Below are 22,559 nucleotides of genomic sequence, written 5' to 3'. Positions count from 1 at the left end.
AGAGGCAGGGTATCTCTTCTTTCTGCTGCTGTAGTATACTGTATATAACGTGTATTCCAGGCTAACTGGAATACAGATTTTACCCAATACTTTTTAAATTTTTATTGGTTACTTTATTTGTTTACATTTCAAATATTATTTCCCTTACAGGTTTCACCTCTGGAAACCCCCTATCTTATGACCTCATTCTTCCTTCTATGAGGGTGCTCTCCAACCACTCCCTCTTACTGTCCTGGAATTCCACTATGCTGGGGCATCAAGCCTCCTCAGGGCCAACAGTCTCTCCTCTCACTGATGCCAGATAAGGCCATGCTCTGTTACATATGTGGCTGGAGCCATGGGTCATTCCATGTGTGCTCTGTTTGGCAGATTAGTCCCTGGAGCTTTGGGGTTCTGGGTGGTGGACATTTTTGTTCTTCTTGGGCCATTGAAAACCCCTTCATCTCCTTCAGTCCTTTCTCTAACTCCTCCATTGGAGACCCTGCGCTCAGTCTGATGGCTGGCTGCAAGCATCCTCATCTGTATCAGTAAGGCTCTGACAGATCTTCTTAGAAAGAGCTATATCAGGATCTTGTCAGAAAGCATTTTTTGGCATTAGCAATAGCGTCTGGATTTGCTGTCTGCATAGGGAATGGATTCTTAGGTGGAGCAGTCTCTAGAATGGCCTTTCCTTCAGTCTCTGCTCCACTCTTTGTACCTGTATTTCCTTTAGACAGGAGCAATTCTGGGTTAAAATTTTTGAGAAGGGTGTGTGGTCCCATCCCTCAACCAGGAACCTTGCCTAACCTATGGAAATGGTCTCTACAGGTTCTCTCTCCCCTTTGTTTAGTATTTCAGCTAATTTCATCCCCTTTGGGTCCTGGGAGTCTCTTGCTCTCCTGCCATGTGAGACTTTATGGTGGCTGTCCCCAGATCCCCTGTCCTCCATTTCTCCACACTTCTGTTCAATTTCCTAACCCTCTATATATCTATCCAGTCTCCTTTCTAACCTGATCCCTCCCCTTTTTTCCTCGCCCCTCCTGCTTTCTTCCCAAGTCCCTCCCACAGTGTCCCTCCCATCAATATTTTGTTCCCCTTTCTACGTACGACTGAAGCATCCACACTTTGGTCTTCTGTCTTCTTGAGCTTCATGTGGTCTACAAGTTATATCGTAGGTATTCTGAGCTTTTTTTCCTAATGTACACTTATCAGTGAGTACATACCATGTATGTTCTTTTAGGACTGGGACACAGGAACCACAGGGCAGCCAGGGACAGGATCTTTCTGGTTTCCATCTGTGTCCAGGAGCTGACCCTATGTCACAACTATGCACAACTCAATCCCACCCGGAGAGAGCTGGTGTCTCACAAGTGCTGACACATCTAAGATCACAGGCTCACAGGCTCACATCAGAGACAAGCTCCAGTCAGAAACAGCAAGTCCGAATAACACCAGAGATAGCCAGATGGCGAGCGGTGAGCACAAGATCATAAGTAACAGAAATCAAGCCTACATGGCATCGTTAGAACCCAGTTCTCCCACCACAGCAAGCCCTGGATAACCTAACACACCAGAAAAGCAAGAGTCTGATTTAAAATCATATCTCATGATGATAAAGGACTTTAAGAGGGACATAAGTAACCCCTTTTAATAAATACAAGAGAAGCTCAAAGAGTCTTATGGAAGAGATGGAAGAAAGAATATGGGACATGAAGAGGCTTTCTTAAGCTAAGATTGATAAGGGAATGCATTATTTAATTGACAAGGATGATGGACTGGGTGTTCAGTGTATCTTATACTTTTAATTACAGAATGGCGATAGCTGTGTTCAATTTATATTTGAGAGGAATTTCTCTTTTTAATTAGACAGAAAGGGTGAGATGTGGATTGTTGTCTACATGCAGGTGAAGGAAGGCACAAGATAAGGCAAGGCCTGTGATTGGGCAGTGACAAAGTAAGGCGGGCACAGAGTTTTGGAGAGAGGAGCGACAGAGAGGAGAGTGGAGAAGATGAACCAAGATGGATGCAGAGAAGGACAACCTAGATCTGTGTGACCTTAAAGGGCCACAGGTAGTTATGATGGGCTTTTATAGGACATTTGTCCTATAGGTGGACAGTGTATATCGATGTTAATTGGTTAACTATTTCTTGTGTGGAGGATTTGCGGGGTGAGAATTTACTCATGTGAATCTGATTGACAAATTACAAGCTTATCGAGTTTTGATTTTACTGGGATACTGGGAATTGTCACTATAACCACAGGGGGCAGATGCTGGGACTGTGAACAGAGTTCACAGCAGACAGTCACAAGAGGGCGGCTTCTGCTGATATTGCAAACTCAGCTAGTCTGATTGAGGTGTTCTGCTGATTAAGATGAAAATACCTTGCAGATGCCATGTGACCCACCCCTGCAGACCATAGTGTGGGTTTATGAACTCTCTTTCTTTAAAAAATTACTTACCACAACAGCAAACCCTAAGGGGCCTTCAATGGCGTATGCACCATTTTATACATAAACATCAATATACATGTTTACTCTGTTCTAATTTTATGCTTCTAATAGCTAACGATGAACATTTTATATGTGATTTAATTCTGATGTTTGAATGAGCTGCATTAATTTAGACCTTGTGAAGGACAAGGAAATTCAAAATTAATTTTTAATGCATCAGTCAGCCATTTTTTTAAAATGTGTAATTCCATGCCTTTGTCCCTTTTTATTGTTCTTGCAGATATATTTAGTGTAAGGAATCACACACACACACACACACACACACACACACACACACACACACACATTTAATATATCTGGGGAATAAGCTTTTAGTAGAGATCATGCATGTGGGAACTAAATGTCAAAAGTTTTCAATGATCTTCCTGGTTGCGGGTGCCATGGAGAGCTCGTAATCAAAACCCCCGAGCAAACTTGAGCCTCGGGACCACAGGTAAGACAAACCTTCCTGCTCCAAGAGACCTGCCTGGTGAACTCAGGACACACAGAGGCAAAATTCCGCTAGGACCGACACTTCTGGTATTTAGCGGGAATCACAAACCCGTGGATCCCCGCCCGCAGCAGCTCTCTGCTCCCAAACCCCGTGGGAGAGAGACCTCACCGCCTGGAAAGGTGGGCACTCCTGAGACTGCAGAGCGGAAGAGACCACCAACACTGCCCACCCCTGCCCACATCCCTGGCCCAAGAGGAAACTGTATACGGCTTCTGGGTTCCCATAGAGGACGGCCCAGGAGCAGCAGGTCCGCTGCATCTGAGACACCGCCTGAACCTGAAGGGAACGACCAGATTAACAGTTCTCTGCACCCAAATCCCGTGGGAGGGAGAGCTAAACCTTCAGAGAGGCAGACACACCTGGGAAACCAGAAAAGACTGCACTCTGCCCACATCTCTGAATCCAGAGGAAGACACCAAACACCATCTTGAACCTTGGTGCACGAAAGCTCCTGGAAAGGGCAGTGAAGATCTTCCTGGTTGCTGCCCCCAAGGAGAGCTCATAAGAAACACCCCACGAGCAAACTTGAGCCTCAGGACATCAGGTAAGACAAACGTTCCTACTGCAAGCAACCTGCCTATTGAGCTCAGGACACAGGCCCACAGGAACAGCTGAAGACCTGTAGATAGAAAAAACTACCCACCCGAAAGCAGAACACTCTGTTCCCATAACTGGCTGAAAGAAAACAGGAAAACAGGTCTACAGCAGCCCTGACACACAGGCTTATAGGACAGTCTAGCCACTGTCAGAAATAGAAGAACAAATAACACTAGAGATAATCTGATGGCGAGAGTCAAGCACAGGAACCCAAGCAACAGAAACCAAGACTACATGGCATCATCAGAGCCCAATTCTCCCACCAAAGCAAACACTGAATATCCAAACACACCAGAAAAGCAAGATCTAGTTTCAAAATCATATTTGATCATGATGCTGGAGGACTTCAAGAAAGACGTGAAGAACTTCCTTAGAGAAACACAGGAAAACATTAATAAACAAGTAGAAGACTACAGAGAGGAATCACAAAAATCCCTGAAAGAATTCCAGGAAAACACAATCAAACAGTTGAAGGAATTGAAAATGGAAACAGAAGCAATCAAGAAAGAACACATGGAAACAACCCTGGATATAGAAAAACAAAAGAAAATACAAGGAGCCGTACATACAAGCTTCACCAACAGAATACAAGAGATAGAAGAGAGAATCTCTGGAGCAGAAGATTCCATAGAAATCATCGACTCAACTGTCAAAGATAATGTAAAGCAGAAAAAGCTACTGGTCCAAAACATACAGGATATCCAGGACTCAATGAGGAGATCAAACCTAAGGATAATAGGTATAGAAGAGAGTGAAGACTCCCAGCTCAAAGGACCAGTAAATATCTTCAACAAAATCATAGAAGAAAACTTCCCTAACCTAAAGAAAGAGATACCCATAAGCCTACAAGAAGTCTACAGAACTCCAAATGGATTGGACCAGAAAAGAAACTCCTCCCATCACATAACAATCAAAACATCAAATGCACAAAATAAAGAAAGAATATTAAAAGCAGTAAGGGAAAAAGGTCAAGTAACATATAAAGGCAGACCTATCAGAATCACACCAGACTTTTTGCCAGAAACTATGAAAGTCAAAAGATCCTGGACAGATGTCACACAGACCCTAAGAGAACACAACTGCCAGCTCAGGTTACTGTATCCTGCAAAACTCTGAACTAACATAGATGGAGAAACCAAGATATTCCATGACAAAACCAAATTTACACAATATCTTTCTACAAATCCAGCACTACAAAGGATAATAAAGGGTAAAGCCCAACATAAGGAGGCAAGCTATACCCTAGAAGAAGCAAGAAACTAATCGTCTTGGCAACAAAACAAAGAGAAGAAAAGCACACAAACATAACCTCATATCCAAATATGAATATAACAGGAAGCAATGATCATTATTCCTTAATATCTCTCAACATCAATGGCCTCAACTCCCCAAAAAAAGGACATAAATTAACAAACTGGACACGCAATGAGGACCCTGCATTCTGCTGCCTACAGGAAACACACCTCAGAGACAAAGACAGACACTACCTCAGAGTGAAAGGCTGGAAAACAACTTTCCAAATAAATGGTCGGAAGAAGCAAGCTGGAGTAGCCATTCTAATATCAAATAAAATCAATTTTCAACTAAAAGTCATCAAAAAAGATAAGGAAGGACATTTCATATTCATCAAAGGAAAAATCCATCAAGATGAACTCTCAATCCTAAATATCTATGCCCCAAATACAAGGGCAACTACATACGTAAAAGAAACGTTACTAAAGCTCAAAACACACACTGCACCTCACACAATAATAGTAGGAGATTTCAACACCCCACTCTCATCAATGGACAGATCATGGAAACAGAAATTAAACAGAGACATAGACAGACTAAGAGAAGTCATGAGCCAAATGGACTTAACAGATATTTATAGAACATTCTATCCTAAAGCAAAAGGATATACATTCTTCTCAGCTCCTCATGGTAATTTCTCCAAAATTGACCATATAATTGGTCAAAAAACAGGCCTCAACAGGTACAGAAAGATAGGAATAATCCCATGCCTGCTATCAGACCACCACGGCCTAAAGCTGGTCTTCAATAACAATAAGGGAAAAACGCCGACATATACGTGGAAGTTGAACAATGCTCTACTCAGCGATAACCAGGTCAAGGAAGAAATACAGAAAGAAATTAAAGACTTCTTAGAATTTAATGAAAATGAAGGTACAACATACCCAAACTTATGGGACACAATGAAAGCTGTGCTAATAGGAAAACTCACAGCGTTGAGTGCCTGCAGAAAGAAACAGGAAAGAGCATATGTCAGCAGCTTGACAGCACACCTAAAAGCTCTAGAACAAAAAGTAGCAAATAAACCCAGGAGGAGTAGAAGGCAGGAAATAATCAAACTCAGAGCTGAAATCAACCAAGTAGAAACAAAAAGGACCATAGAAAGAATCAACAGAACCAAAAGTTGGTTCTTTGAGAAAATCAACAAGATAGATAAACCCTTAGCCAGACTAACGAGAGGACACAGAGAGTGTGTCCAAATTAACAAAATCAGAAATGAAAAGGGAGACATAACTACAGATTCAGAGGAAATTCAAAAAATCATCAGATCTTACTATAAAAGCCTATATTCAACAAAACTTGAAAATCTACAGGAAATGGACAATTTCCTAGACAGATACCAGGTACTGAAGTTAAATCAGGAACAGATGAACCAGTTAAACAACCCCATAACTCCTAAGGAAATAGAAGCAGTCATTAAAGGTCTCCCAACCAAAAAGAGCCCGGGTCCAGACGGTTTTAGTGCAGAATTCTATCAAACCTTCATAGAAGACCTCATACCAATATTATCCAAACTATTCCACAAAATTGAAACAGATGGATCACTACCGAATTCCTTCTATGAAGCCACAATTACTCTTATACCTAAACCACACAAAGACCCAACAAAGAAAGAGAACTTCACACCAATTTCCCTTATGAATATCGACGCAAAAATACTCAATAAAATTCTGGCAAACCGAATCCAAGAGCACATCAAAACAATCATCCACCATGATCAAGTAGGCTTCATCCCAGGCATGAAGGGATGGTTTAATATACAGAAAACCATCAACGTGATCCATTATATAAACAAACTGAAAGAACAAAACCACATGATCATTTCATTAGATGCTGAGAAAGCATTTGACAAAATTCAACACCCCTTCATGATAAAAGTCCTGGAAAGAATAGGAATTCAAGGCCCATACCTAAACATAGTAAAAGCCATATACAGCAAACCAGTTGCTAACATTAAACTAAATGGAGAGAAACTTGAAGCAATACCACTAAAATCAGGGACTACACAAGGCTACCCACTCTCGCCCTACTTATTCAATATAGTTCTTGAAGTTCTAGCCAGAGCAATCAGACAACAAAAGGAGGTCATGGGAATACAGATCAGAAAAGAAGAAGTCAAAATATCACTTTTTGCAGATGATATGATAGTATATTTAAGTGATCCCAAAAGTTCCACCAGAGAACTACTAAAGCTGATAAACAACTTCAGCAAAGTGGATGGGTATAAAATTAACTCAAATAAATCAGTAGCCTTCCTCTACACAAAAGAGAAACAAGCCGAGAAAGAAATTAGGGAAACAACACCCTTCATAACAGACCCAAATAATGTAAAGTACCTTGGTGTGACTTTAACCAAGCAAGTAAAAGATCTGTACAATAAGAACTTCAAGCCTCTGAAGAAAGAAATTGAAGAAGACCTCAGAAAATGGAAAGATCTCCCATGCTCATGGATTGGCAGGATTAATATAGTAAAAATGGCCATTTTACCAAAAGCGATCTACACATTCAATGCAATCCCCATCAAAATACCAATCCAATTCTTCAAAGAGTTAGACAGAACAATTTGCAAATTCATCTGGAATAACAAAAAACCCAGGATAGCTAAAACTATCCTCAACAATAAAAGGAATTCAGCAGAATCACTATCCCTGTACTCAAGCAGTGTTACAGAGCAATAGCGATAAAAACTGCATGGTATTGGTACAGAGACAGACAGATAGACCAATGGAATAGAATTGAAGGCCTTGAAATGAACCCACACACCTATGGTCACTTGATTTTTCACAAAGGAGCCAAAACCATTCAATGGAAAAAAGATAGCATTTTCAGCAAATGGTGCTGGTTCAACTGGAGGTCAACATGTAGAAAAATGCAGATCGATCCATGCTTATCACCCTGTACAAAGCTTAAGTCCAGGTGGATCAAGGACCTCCACATCAAACCAAATATACTCAAAGTAATAGAAGAAAAATTGGGGAAGCAACTCGACCACATGTTTACTGGAAAAAATTTCCTGAACAAAACACCAATGGCTTATGCTCTAAGATCAAGAATCGACAAATGGGATCTCATAAAACTGCAAAGCTTCTGTAAGGCAAAGGACAGTGTAGTTAGGACAAAATGGCAACCAACAGATTGGGAAAAGATCTTTACCAATGCTACAACAGATAGAGGGCTTATGTCCAAAATATACAAAGAACTCAAGAAGTTAGACCGAAGGGAATCAAATAACCCTATTAAAAAATGGGGTTCAGAGCTAAACAAAGATTTCACAGCTGAGGAATGTCGAATGGCTAAGAAACACCTAAAGAAATGTTCAAAATCTTTAGTCATAAGGGAAATGCAACTCAAAACAACCCTGAGATTTCACCTCACAACAGTGAGAATGGCTAAGATCAAAAACTCAGGTGACAGCAGATGCTGGCGAGGATGTGGAGAAAGAGGAACACTCCTCCATTGTTGGTGGGATTGCAGACTGGTACAACCATTCTAGAAATCAGTCTGGATGTTCCTCAGAAAATTGGACATTGAACTACCTGAGGACCCAGCTATACCTCTCTTGGGCATATACCCAAAAGATGCCCCAACATACAAAAAAGACACGTGCTCCACTATGTTCATCGCAGCCTTATTTATAATAGCCAGAAGCTGGAAAGAACCCAGATGCCCTTCAACAGAGGAATGGATACAGAAAATGTGGTACATCTACACAATGGAATAATACTCAGCTATCAAAAGCAATGACTTTATGAAATTCATAGGCAAATGGATGGAACTGGAAAATATCATCCTGAGTGAGGTAACCCAATCACAGAAAAACACACATGGTATGCACTCATTGATAAGTGGCTATTAGCCCAAATGCTTGAATTACCCTAGATGCACAGAACACATGAAACTCAAGGCAGATGATCAAAATGCGAATGCTTCACTCCTTCTTTAAAAGGGGGAACAAGAATACCCTTGGCAGGGAATAGGGAGGGAAAGATTAAAACAGAGGCAGAAGGAACACCCATTCAGAGCCTGCCCCACATGTGGCCCATACATATACAGCCACCCAATTAGACAAGATGGATGAAGCAAAGAAGTGCAGGCCGACAGGAGCCGGATGTAGATCTCTCCCCAGAGACACAGACAGAATACAGAAAATACATAGGTGAATGCCAGCAGCAAACCACTGAACTGTGAATGGGACCCCTGTTGAAGGATCAGAGAAAGGACCGGAAGAGCTTGAAGGTGCTCCAGACCCCATATGAACAACAATGCCAACCAACCAGAGCTTCCGGGGACTAAGCCACTACCCAAAGACTATACATGGACTGACCCTGGGCTCCAACCTCATAGGTAGCAATGAATAACCTAGTAAGAGCACCAGTGGAAGGGGAAGCCCTTGGTGATTGTTGGGGGGAGGGTGGTAATGGGGAAGGATGGGGAGGGGAGCACCAATATAGAAGGGGATGGGGAGGGGTTATGGGGATGTTGGCCCGGAATCCAAGAAAGGGAATAACAATCGAAATGTAAATAAGAAATATTCATGTTAATAAAGATAAAAAATGGAATTAGGATATTTCCCTGAGAAAAGTAAAGTTCTATTGAATAAAGTGTAAATTTAAGGGAACCCCCAGAATATACGAAGTGATAAATACAGTACAGAAAAGTTGTGAAAGAAAATGACTGCCCTGCCAAAAATTTGAAATCAATATTTCCGTCCTGAAAGTTAAGGCATAATTTAAAGAGAATCGATGTGTGTTCAGAAAATTGGCTGGAAAGTTTGGTGCTCTGAGATTGATAGAATATTGCTAATACATTAGCACATTATTTTGTAGACTTTTATTCATCTGTGTCACAATTTTGTCATAGTGTGCTAATTAGACATACACTGAGGACATTAAAAACACTGCGACAGGCAATGCTGAGACTCTGTCAGGCAGCAAGGGTCAGAACATAGTGGTCTCCTTTGTTTCACTCAGAGCTGTCGCAAGGCTTTTGTTTCACTTAGACCCTTCTTGGGGTCGTTAGTCCTTATTTTATGCCAGATTTTCACTAGCGGCTGTCTAGTTCTTTCAAATGAGGTCATGAAAATATATGATATACCTTATTCCAAAGAGAACTCAACAAGGATGTTTCTCCAAAATAAAAACTTATCAAATCCCTGAATGCTCTCTGCTGTATCCAAGACAATGATTTCTTTTAAGGCATTGCCTACCATGAAGGCAAAAACATGGAGGAAGATGATAAGGAGCCTCCAGACTGGGATCATGGTGCAGATTGCAGCAAGAATTGCCATGATTAATCCCAAGCACCAAGGGAAGGTCCTGATTTTAATGTGGCAACTTTACACACATAACTGACAGAATTGAAAATAAAAACTGAACACATGAACATGGGTACAACTTGTTCTTGACCCAGAATGTTCTCGATGCTGGATGAGAAGCTGCACAAAACAGACATATTTGTGCCGTGAGGAATAAGGAGAAATTGTGGACAGAAACTTGGAGACCAAAGGACTTCTGAGGTTGGGTTGTGTGTACAGAATATGTGCATGGTCAGATACAGGGAATGCAGGGTGTCCATAAGCAGAATGAGAGAGATGTGGTGATTAGGATGCCTGTCACCCGCTTCTGGCCACCACCTAGGCTATTACACCACTTGTGGATCTCCTTTCTGATGTCTACTTTCTTTTGTGGGTGTATGCTGTCCACCCATTAACTTTTATGTCATCAACATTACTCTGTACCCTGGATTTCGGTGATTCGAATTGCTAAATATAGCTAATTCAAATACACAGCCTGTGACCTCTATAGTGGAATTAAAGCCTTCTGTCTAGTTGATATAAGGTAGACCTAATGATAAAAAAAAACAAAACAAAACAAAACAAAAAAAAACTGTCAAGGGGGGAAACATAGAAGAAAGTGTCTTGATCCTGTCCCTGAAACAGACTTTTCTCCTACACAGTATCCTCCCTTATTTCTCTCAAAGCAGAAGTCATTCTTCCTTGACGTCGTTCACCCGAGAAAGCATACCCACTAGGAAACTGCCAGCAGCATGAAGGCAGAAGCTGTGAGGAAACATAATCCCAGAGCGATGACCACGCTGTACTCCCCAGACTAAGAGGTCTCCATGGGAACGTCTTCAAGGTTAGAGTGGAATATTGTTGTCACGGTTATAGATGAGCACTTTGACCATACGCCCCAGACTACGGAGGTCTTTACCGACACGTCTTCTAGATCCTGTCTAGAAACTGATCGTGAAGAGAAAAAAAACAAAAAGCTTGGAGAGGCCGGGAATCGAACCCGAGACAACATACGTGCAAGGTATGCGCTCTACCACTGAGCTACAACTCAAAGCCTCACTCCAGACCTCTTTCCAGCCTATATGAACTGACAGAGACTCAAGCTACTTTTTATAGTGCCTGAAGATATTTATATCACATATTTGTATATCATTATCGACAATTTTTATGTCATCACTTCTATGGGAAAAGAATCGATTTCCAATGCAAACAAAACAAGATCAAGAACCACAACAAATTTTGTGCTCTGCAAAACATGGCAGACCTACATCACTTGAGACTATTGTGCTAAATTCATTAGAATGTGCTTCTGAAGGATTAGGAACATCAGGCAATATTGAAGCAGGGATTGGGTAGATGGCATTCTGAGGTTGGGTACAGCGAGTCTACGGTTGCCTTTAGTCTTCTGGGCCTCCCTTCTATGGAGCCTACCAGGAACTCTCTCAGACCCAGGCTCTGCGCCTACCCAAATCCGGGTATAAATTTTATCTTAGGCAACATTGTACATTTACAAATGTTCTGAGGAAGGAAGAACCTTGAAGATCAAACGCAGGGTCAAGTGAAGAAGCGTACAAGAGAAGTACCTTGATCCAGCCTCTGAAGGAAACAGTTTTTTTTTTGTTTTTTTTTTTTTTTTATCATTAGGTCTAGCTTATATCAACTCAACAGAAGGCTTTAATTCCACTATAGAGGTCACAGGCTGTGCATTTGAATCAGCTATATTTAGCTATTTGAATCACCGAAATCCAGGGTACAGAGTAATGTTGATGACATAAAAGTTAATGGGTGGACAGCATACGCCCACAAAACAAAGTAGACATCAGAAAGGAGATCCACAATTGGTGTAATAGCCTAGGTGGTGGTCAGAAGAGGGTGACAGGCATCCTAATCACCACATCTCTCTCATTCTGCTTATGGACACCCTGCATTCCCTGCATCTGACCATGCACATATTCTGTACACACAACCCAGCCTCAGAAGTCCTTTGGTCTCCACGTTTCTGTCCACAATTTCTCCTTATTCCTCACGGCACAAATATGTCTGTTTTGTGCAGCTTCTCATCCAGCATCGAGAACATTCTGGGTCAAGAACAAGTTGTACCCATGTTCATGTCTTCCGTTGTTATTTTCAATTTTGTCAGTTATGTGTGTAAAATTGCTACATTAAAATCAGAACCTTTCCTTGGTGCTTGGGAGCAGTCATGGCAATTCTTGCTGCAATCTGCACCACGATTCCAGACCGGAGGCTCCTTATCATCTTCCTCCGCGTTTTTGCCTTCATGGCAGGCAATGCCTTAAAAGTAATCATTACTTTGGAACCAGCAGTGATGTTCCTGAGCTGGATAATTTTTCAAACGATATATTTCTTTATTTACATTTCAAATTATCCCCTTGCCCGGTGTTCTGTCCTTAAACACCCTCTGCCCTCCCTTGTCCCCCTTCCCTTCCTCTTCCCCATAAGGGTGTTTCCCTCCCTTCCAGCCAGCTTACCACTCCTCCGATGTTCCCCTGCACTGGGGGTCCAACCTTCGCAGGACCAAGTGCTTCCCCTTCCACTGGTGACCCAACAAGTCTGTTCTGTGCTACATATGCATTTGGAGCCTTGGGTCAGTCTGTGTATAGTCTTTGGGTAGTGGTTTAGTCCCTGGTAGCTCTGGTTGGTTGGCATTGTTGTTCTTTTGGGGTTGCAAGCCCCTTTAGCGCTTTCAATCCTTTCTCTACTTCCTCCCACGGGTATCTCTCTTCTCAGTTCAATGGTTTGCTGCTAGCATTCACCTCTGTATTTGACATGTTCTGGTTGTGTCTCTCAAGAGACATCCCTCTCCGGTTCCTGTCGGCCTGCACTTCTTTGGTTCATCCATCTTAACCACTTTTGGTGACTGTATATATATGGGCCACATGTGGGGCAGGGTGTGAATGGCCATTCCTTCGATCTCTGCTTTAAACTTTGCCTCCACCTTCCCTCCTATGAATATTTTTGTTCCCCCTTTAAGAAGGAGTGAATCATCTGCACTTTGGTCATATTTCTTCTTGAGCTTCATGTGGTCTGTGGATTGTATTTTGGGTAATTTGAGTTTTGGGCTAAAATCCACTTATCAGTGACTTCATAACATGTGTGTTTTTCTGTGATTGGATTACCTCACTCAGGATGATACTGTCTAGTTCCATCATTTGCCTATGCATTTCATGAAGTCATTGTTTTTGATAGCTGAGTAGTACTCCATTGTGTAGATGTAACACATTTTCTGTATCCATTCCTCTGTTGAAGGGCATCTGGGTTCTTTCCAGCTCCTGGCTTTTATAAATACGTCTGCTATGAACATAGTGGAGCATGTGTCTTTGTTGTATGTTGGAGCATCTTTTGGGTATATGCCCCGGAGATTTATAGCTGGGTCCTCAGGTACTTTAATGTCCAATTTTCTGAGGAACCTCCAGACTGATTTCCAGAGTGGTTGTACCAGTTTGCAATCCCACCAACAATGGAGGAGTGTTCTTTTTTCTCTACATTCTTGCCAGCATCTGCTGTTACCTGAGTTTTTGATCTTAGCTATTCTGACTGATGTGAGGTGGATCTCAGGGTTATTTTGATTTGCAATTCCCTGATGACTAAGGATTTTAAACATTTCTTTAGGTGCTTCTCAGCCATTTGATATTCGTAAACTGAGAATTCTTTGTTTAGCTGTCTACCCCACTTTTTTAACATGAAAATTATTTCTTTATTTTTTGTCTGCTATATATATTTTTTATTAACTTGAGTATTTCTTTTTTCTTCTTCTTCTTTTTTCTTTTTTTCGGAGCTGGGGACCCAACCCAGGGTCTTGCGCTTGCTAGGCAAGCGCTCTACCACTGAGCAAAACCCCAACCCCAACTTGAGTATTTCTTATACACATTTCGAGTGTTATTCCCTTTCCCGGTTTCCGGGCAAACATCCCCCTAATCCCTCCCCCCTTCCTTATGGGTGTTCCCCTCCCCATCCTCCCCCCACTGACACCCTCACCCCAACAGTCTAGTTCACTGGGGGTTCAGTCTTAGCAGGACCCAGGGCTTCCCCTTCCACTGGTGCTCTTACTAGGATATTCATTGCTACCTATGAGGTCAGGGTCCTGGGTCAGTCCATGTATAGTCTTTAGGCAGTGGCTTAGTCCCTGGATCTCTGGTTGCTTGGAATTGTTGTACATATGGGGTCACGAGCCCCTTCAAGCTCTTCCAGTCCCCCCCCGACTCCTTCATTGGGGGTCCTATTCTCAGTTCAGTGGTTTGCTGCTGGCATTCGCCTCTGTATTTGCGGTATTCTGGTTGTGTCTCTCAGGAGCGATCTACATCCAGCTTCTGTCGGCCTGCACTTCTTTGCTTCATCTATCTTGTCTTATTGGATGGCTGTATATGTGTAGGCCACATGTGGAGCAGGCTCTGAATAGGTGTTCCTTCTGTGTCTGTTTTAATCTTTGCCTCTCTATTCCCTGCCAAGGGTATTCTTGTTCCCCCTTTTAAAGAAGGAGTGAAGCATTCACATTTTGATCATCCGTCTTGAGTTTCATTTGTTCTAGGCATCTAGGGTAATTCAAGCAGTTGGGCTAATAGCCACTTATCAATGAGTGCATACCACGTGTGTTTTTCTGTGATTGGGTTACCTCACTCAGGATGATATTTTCCAGTTCCAACCATTTGCCTATGAATTTCATAAAGTCATTGTTTTTGATAGCTGAATAATATTCCATTGTGTAGATGTACCACATTTTCTGTATCCATTCCTCTGTTGAAGGGCATCTGGGTTCTTTCCAGCTTCTGGCTATTATAAATAAGGCTGCGATGAACATAGTGGAGCATGTGTCTTTTTTATATGTTGGGGCATCTTTTGGGTATATGCCCAAGAGAGGTATAGCGGGATCCTCAGGCAGTTCAATGTCCAATTTTCTGAGGAACCTCCAGACTGATTTCCAGAATGGTTTTTACCAGTCTGCAATCCCACCAACAATGGAGGAGTGTTCCTCTTTCTCCGCACCCTCGCCAGCATCTGCTGTCACCTGAGTTTTTGGTCTTAGCCATCTCAGGGTTGTTTTGATTTGCATTTCCCTTATGACTAAAGATGTTGAACATTTCTTTAGGTGTTTCTCATCCATTCGGCATTCCTCAGCTGTGAATTCTCTGTTTAGCTCTGAACCCAATTTTTTATTATTAACTTGAGTATTACTTATATACATTTCGTCCGTGGAGAGGATACAGAACTGCAGTGTCTAGGGTAAGCTCTGAGAGATATGTTTGGTCTTGACCTCCTTCACTTCTCTCCCCCATTAGAAGATGCGGTGGAGGCTTTTGTTATCGTTTTATCAGCCTTCATTCTTTCTCTTTTGGTTTTTGATTTTGCGGCTGCTGGTAGGCACCATCAGAGGTCGTGCCTAGAAGATGAGAAATGCCGCCCAACAGTAATAGCAGGACAGCGAGTGCTAGGGGAGTTACAAGACAGCATGTCAAAAACAGAGCAGGATAAAAGATTAAAGAGCTCAAAGAGAAAAGAAAAGGTACAAGTAAGAAAACAGACCCTCCCAAAGACTTTAGATCTGAGGGAGCGAGAGATAGGGGAAAGAACGCCCCGGGAGAGAAACAGAGAAAGGAGAAGAAAGCTCTGAAAAGGAGAAGCCTTTATCCGGTAAAGGAGTTAGAGGCTTTAGAGCTTGGTAGTTCAGAAACAGACGAGCTTAGCTTCTCTGAAGAAGAGGATTTAGAAGATGAGACAGCTTGCTATGAAGAAGAAAGATATGGGCCTAGGTGGAGAGCCACTGTGAAGAGACCGAAAGTTATGGATCCTTTGTGGTCAAGGCTGATAATTTTGTTTAAACTTCACAGAGTCATACTGATCAGATTTGTTAGAGGTAGACCGCCTGAAAAACTTATTCAGGAGAATCAAACAAAAAGATTCACTTCCATACCATTTGTGAATGTCAGTCATGCTGCTTAGATACCCCATAATATATCTCAGTATCTTACAGGAATTTGGCTTCAACACGTTGATGGACTAGCCCAGGAACTGAGACAATCCATCGTCCATATCAACTCCACTCGAGTGTATGGTCACCGTGGAAGTGGTGGGAAAGGGGAAATCCTACCTCTCTGCTGACTCCTATTCGAATGTGGGTCCCTTTAGTGGAACACCATCTAGTTTTTCCCCTTTGTCTATTGTCTGTCCTTGGTGCACCAAGCTGTCCATGTCTGTCAGTTTATGTCTGTGGTTTTTGTTTCTTGTTGCTTAAATGTTTTATGTTTCATGTTCAAAAGAGAAAATGGTAAAAACTTTATCTGCCAGTCGTTCACACCTTGATTTGGTTTTAACTCGTTTCAAAAAAGGAACAAATGAATAAAAAACAGTTTCAGTCAGTCCTTGGAGCCCTGTACCTGTAGCCAGGTGTCTAGGTCAGCTGGAGAAGCTGCCCAGGGGTGAGCGTCTACATGAGCTGATTATTAGACTCAACAGGTGACAAGGTGCTTCTCTTAAAATCATAGCTAAAAAGGTAAAAATGGTGCTTGGTCCAAATATTAAAGATATGTGTAGCCACTTCAATTTTGTTTCTCATTGGTTTTAAATGTGTAAATATGCTCTACATGCCTTGGTTATGGACTATTGGCTTTTAAGTTATTGGATATGGTTAAAAAGGTATAATATTGGTAATAGAAAGTTGACATAAAGCTGGTAATTTGGATGAAGTCATTCTAGATAACATGTGACATGGGCCAACCTAGGGAAACAGGTCTAAATTGAGATAATATTTTTATGGAATTCTTATTCTAGAAACCAGGCTTCTAAAAGAATTTAGGACAATGTCTCTTTGTTGAGGTATTGGAGACTGCACCATCGTGCGTTCATATGTAGGAACTGGCAGTCAAACTTTGTAGCATGAAGGATAGACTTGTTGTTTTGGAGACTAGATTTTGGAGACTAGGTTGTTGGAGGTTGAGTTTTGCTTTCCAAAGTTGTGGTTTGCCCTGAAGTTACTGTATTTTGATGCTAATTCCACTGCCCCAAGAACAACTGCCTAGTCACATACTCAGAACTCAGGTGACTTTCCAAAGTTGTGGTTGTGCTCTGGTGGTACAAGGAGAGCTTAAGGATTGTGATTAAAGATTGCCAGTGTTACATTGACTAACTCAAACTTATTTGTAATTGAGAAAAATCAAACAGGTAGAGATTGTTACAGGATTTACGAAGGATTGATGAGGTTTTAGAACTTGTGAGAGCATTACAGCCAGTTTGCTTACTCCAACTGCCATTTCAAGATAGATTTAGAGGATTGTTTTTATGCAATTTATTTACATCCTGGCGATTGTGAGTTTTCATTTTGTGAGCTTGCTTATAATTTTAGAGAGTCCATGAAGTGATATCATTAAAATTTTTTTACAAAAGAATGGCTAACAGCCTTATATTAGGTAATTTTGTTGCTTCTTCAATGTAAGAAGTTAGAACTTAAATCTTTCAGTGTATATGGAAATTTTTACTACAAACCTTTGCTCTCAAAATGAGCTTTAATATTTGGGGAGTAGCTGTTACACTACTCCAGAAAAGAATATTTAAAACTAATTTTAAGCTTCTAAGGATATGTTAGTTGGCTAAGTACCTCACCTTACCAGAGGTCTTAACTTTGTTATCCTCATTGGAGATAAAGCTTCAGTTGTGTTAATACAGAATTGTAGGCTAGAGTCATGAAAGTATTTTAAAAAGAAACCTGGTAAAACATATCTTATTCCAAACAACAGTTAAATTGGTTATTACAAAATACTGATATTTGGTCTATCACTTATACAAATTTTTCAGGCAAAGTTGATAATTTTACTCTTTACATGCTGTTGTATTTACTGTAAATTTGTACATACAACCCATAGGAAATGAGCTTAGTGTATTTTTTGGTGGTTCATCTAATTAAAAGGCTACATGTATGATTGGATCACTTGTTTATTCTCTTGAGTTTGTGCTGCTGCAGCACAGATTATTAAATTCCGTGCTTTAGTCACTGTTTTTAAATCAAGCTTTCAATTTACATACTGATAGCCAATGTATAGCTTGTGGTTTACAATTGGTGTCAATTACTTAATGCTTTACTAGAGGCAAGTTTTCTACATGAAATCAGTGAGTGATCATTTCAGTGTGAATTGCCTGACAACTCACTGTCCTTTCAGTGCTCTGGCTCAGACAACTAAACAAAACCATAGACCCAGCTCTTTGAAAATGGTAATGGAGTTGATATGAAAAGAGGAAGACTCCATTTGCTTACTTTCAATTCCCAGCCTCACCCTGCTACCTCAGGGATTTCTAGTACAACTGAATCTGGACAATATTTACAGGATTTGGCATTTCTAATTAATGCTTATGTTTAGGTAAATAAAGTTTGTGAGGAGCTAGAGAGAGGGCTTAGTGGTTAAGAACACTAAATACTGTTACTTTATAGGACATTAAGAACTCAAACTGGATTGCCTAGACTCCTTAACAAGGGAGGACAATGATACCAGACAGACTATAGGCCTTACATAGGAACAATTAGTCAAAAAAATCTCATTCTTTCTAATATTTTGATAATTAAAAAGGGGGAGTTATCCCTGTATGCTAAATAATGCTCCTTTTATTTCAATTTTAAAATTTGGATGCCAAGGAACTCTGAGTGTTTATGGCACCCTACAACTAGACATACTTCTGCCTAGGTGAAATAGAAAGATTCACATATTGGCATGATCCTGTTCAGATATTTTATATGGGGAAGAGGGAATCTTTGTGTTTTTTTCTACAGGATGCTACAAGAGTATGCCAGCTGCCAGAGGTGGCTGGTGAGACTTGCTGATCCTGGTTGCATGAAGATTCAGCTCTCGTGGTTCGGGTCCCTAGAGTCATTCCTCTGCCCTGAGAGGAAGATGGAAGATCCCCCCTCATCTTTTGTCATCACAGAGATTTTGGCGTTGCTACAGTCAGTGTTACCGCTGCGTGTGTCCCGTCCCACTGTGGCCTACGCTTAGACCCTCTGTGCACTGCTGCTTTCCAGAGAAGACTGGACTCCAGCTGTTACTCCTGTCCCCCTCATTCCCCTGGTGACTCTTGCTGCTTTGATTGGTGTTGTTAGTTTGCAGTCTGTAGCTTCACAGGAATGCCACTTGTGTGAAGCTGCTGTGGACTGGGGAACTCTGCCCTGGTTGTGCAGATCTCAGACATGGTTCCCTTGCCTGCTGGTTGTTCCAGAGAAGAATGGCTGATCCTAAACTGTCCTGGGAAAGAACTCGTTATCTTCACTGCTATTGTAGCAGCCATTACCGCTGCAGCCATTGTGTCTGCAGTGTCTGGAGTTACCCTACCCCCATTCTATTGTTAGGCAAGCACAGTGGGTGAACTTTCTGGAGTAGTTGCTACCAATTGGGAATTCTAAATTTTGTTATAGGAGCGGCTTGACTACGGCCCTTGGTGGTAGCAGCTGAGGAGAACCAGATGAGGTGCCCACTACTTATCGGGAGTGGCTCTGTTTGGTGCAGCCCTATGCTGTGGATTAGTGTTCATGCTATGGTTGGTTTGCAAACTCAGATCTCAACAGAAACATGACAATGTCGTTGTCACTCAGGCACTTGTGGCCATTGAACAAGGGGCCTCCCCTAGAATTGGTTAATTAGTCGGCATCTGAGTTCTCTGCTCTTGCACCCCATGGAATTGTGGATCCATTACTCTGGGATGAGAGAGACTCAATGATTCTTGGATCAGCCCTTCTACATCGCTGAGGTTTCCTCATTGGACGCGATAGGGTGATCATGATTTCCCCACTAACTCATTTTCTGGCTGGCCTCTTTTGTAGAGTTCGCCCTAGGTCGTTTAGCAGTTACTGTCACACAGCACTGCGGTATCCAGAGACGGGCAACTTTCCTCATGCACAGACCAATCTAAGACACGGGGCCCAGTGGCAATAGGGTTGCCCTACGACGGATAAGGCTGTGACATGGAGGAACGACCTAAGACAGGAGCCACAGCGGACGGACGTAACTGCAGGGACCTAGACCAGCCTCATACTAGTAAAACAATAAGGGGGAGATGTGGAGAGCCGCAATAACATTCGCCTCCACAAGATGGCGCTGGCTTCCACTGCGCCCCACGTGGAAAGCCGGGATAGCATTTGCCATTACAAGATGGCTTCCTCCTCGCCAGCCTGACTTCCTTTCAGGAAGTTAACTGTGTGCGCATGTGCAAGAGTGTCTTCTTGCCAGGCCTTTGCCCACTCTGGGGCGAGCCTATGAGATCATGGGTAAGCGACCAATCAGGTGTGGATGCGCCGCACTAGGGTGTATATAAGCTGCGCCATGGTGGCGCCCCGAGTCCCGCTCTTTAAGATATAATAAACGCTTTGCTGCAGAAGGATTCGTGTGTCTGAGCATGCGTTCTTGCTGGTGGGACGATAGCGCAGGACAATAGATAGATGACTAAATGAATAAATAAATGAATGGATGGATTAATCAATCAATCAGTAAATGCAGTAACTACTCTAAGAGTTAATATTTGGATGGGAATGAAAGTTGGCGGTAGAGACACAACTTGGCAGACATTTGGAAGGTGTGGGGTCTGATATACCCCACACAAACAGAAGTCAATTAAAAAACCAACTGCAAAAGATGAGTGCTGCACTATATACTACTTCAAAACAAACGGCCAATAAAGTAGATTTCCTGTGTCTGGGGGAAATTTCTCAGTGTCAGAGCATAGGATTTGCAAGAGTTAGACCCTAGTTCATTCTCAAGACTCAAAAATTAGTACAGTGATATTCACAGCCCAGTAGAAGATTTTCTGCAACTATGGGCATGAAATACGAACTTACAAACACAGGGACAGAACTGAACCCAAGTGACCATATATATGGATCATATTAAAATGTATGTGTGGTAACTCGTACAATGGTGCCTGGCACTGCACTCATGGCCTACAATGGATCCCCAGGACCCACATGACCTAAGCAGAGGAACACTCCTGCAAGTTGTCCTCTGGCATTGACATGTTAAGCAAACATATACATATATGTAAATAATATAAATAGATATACCTTATTAGAAACAAGACAATCTTATTACCTATTGAAATAGAATATAAAACTAATCCTTTACGAGACATATACCTTATTTAAAGACATACAAATAATATCATGAACACTTAAATACAAGCACGTATGCCTAAGTTTAAGTAAAAATCAGGGGGGAGTTATGACATTATATAATGAAGGAAATGTAGAAACAATGGTACTTGATGTGAAAACACATTGTGTACCTACAGAAGTGAGAGAGTGTGCTATATTGTCAAGATAAACAAGTACCTAAGCATGCTGGGATAAGCACCAAATCCCAGCATTGGGAATCAGATGGAGGAGAGTCAGGACTTCAATATCTTCGTTGGTTATATAGTGAGGTCCTGCAAGTGTGGAGTACACGACACCAACCATCTCAAAGAAGCAAAAGACACAAATATCAAAGGAACACACCGAGTCCAGACACATTCTCACAAATACATGGGCGGCTGATTTCTTTAATGGTAGCCCCTAGCCTTGAGCCTCAAGTGCACCTCCCCTTATCTTTCCATGTCTCAGCAGTCCAGGAGACCCTGACATGCCTTGTCTCTGCCTGCCAGGCAGACTTTATCCCTCTTTTGTTCCCTCTGCTTCAGAGAGGTGGCAAATGGCTCCAGACACTGTATAGACCAGACTGCTACACATGTACGCTCGTCTCGTCGCAGTGTCCTAAGTTTGGGGGTTAAGACCTCTGCTGTGGTGCCTGTTTCCTCGGACAGCAGATGCTCAGGAAACATAATGGAAAGTACAATCAGCACATCTGAGAGTAGGACTTACTGGAGTGTCATCGTGGTTTGGCTGGTAAAGGATTTGTTGCTCTGGAGAAAGGAGAGAATCATCTCCCAAGGATTGTTCTCTGATATCCACACATGGCTGGTTTGCTAATGTCCTTAGTGTCCTATGTTACTGTAACTGATAACTCTAGCTCTTTCTTTAAGACTTAAATTACACTTATTGATGAATGTATGTGGCCAGTAAAGAACAAAGTTTCCCATTATGTTTCCCCGGAACTTTCTCAAACAAAGCCTCTTGAAATGGCAGAAGGAATCGCGGCTCACCTTCTGAGAATTGGTTTTGAAAATGAAGTGTTCCTGACGTGCTCTAGTTTTAAATGTTTGTTTCCTGCCTAATGGCTCCATTAGGAAAGTTGTGGAAACGTAAACAGAACTGTAGGAGAAAGTATTTCCCTTCAGATTCTTCTGAGGGACTATATTATCCTACAGGGCTCTGAGATTCCTGTAGGCATGTGAGAACGCCTCTCCTCTGACAGACGTTCCCGCTCATATGTTGTACTGTAGTTGTGTGTGTGTGTGTGTGTGTGTGTGTG

The 22,559-nt window shown here is 41.9% G+C and overlaps 2 pseudogenes; one reads left to right on the top strand and one right to left on the bottom strand.

The window, feature by feature from the left end:
- Window positions 1-9,840: 9,840 nt before the first annotated feature.
- On the bottom strand, window positions 9,841-10,895 carry LOC134484205 (presenilin-associated rhomboid-like protein, mitochondrial; annotated as a pseudogene).
- A 99-nt stretch (window positions 10,896-10,994) lies between these two features.
- LOC134484204 (presenilin-associated rhomboid-like protein, mitochondrial) lies at window positions 10,995-21,918 on the top strand (annotated as a pseudogene).
- The last annotated feature ends 641 nt before the right edge of the window (window positions 21,919-22,559 follow it).

The sequence above is a fragment of the Rattus norvegicus genome, chromosome X (genome assembly GCF_036323735.1).
Source record: "Rattus norvegicus strain BN/NHsdMcwi chromosome X, GRCr8, whole genome shotgun sequence".
Classification (NCBI taxonomy): Eukaryota; Metazoa; Chordata; class Mammalia; order Rodentia; family Muridae; genus Rattus; species Rattus norvegicus.
This window is presented reverse-complemented; position numbering and strand designations above follow the sequence as displayed.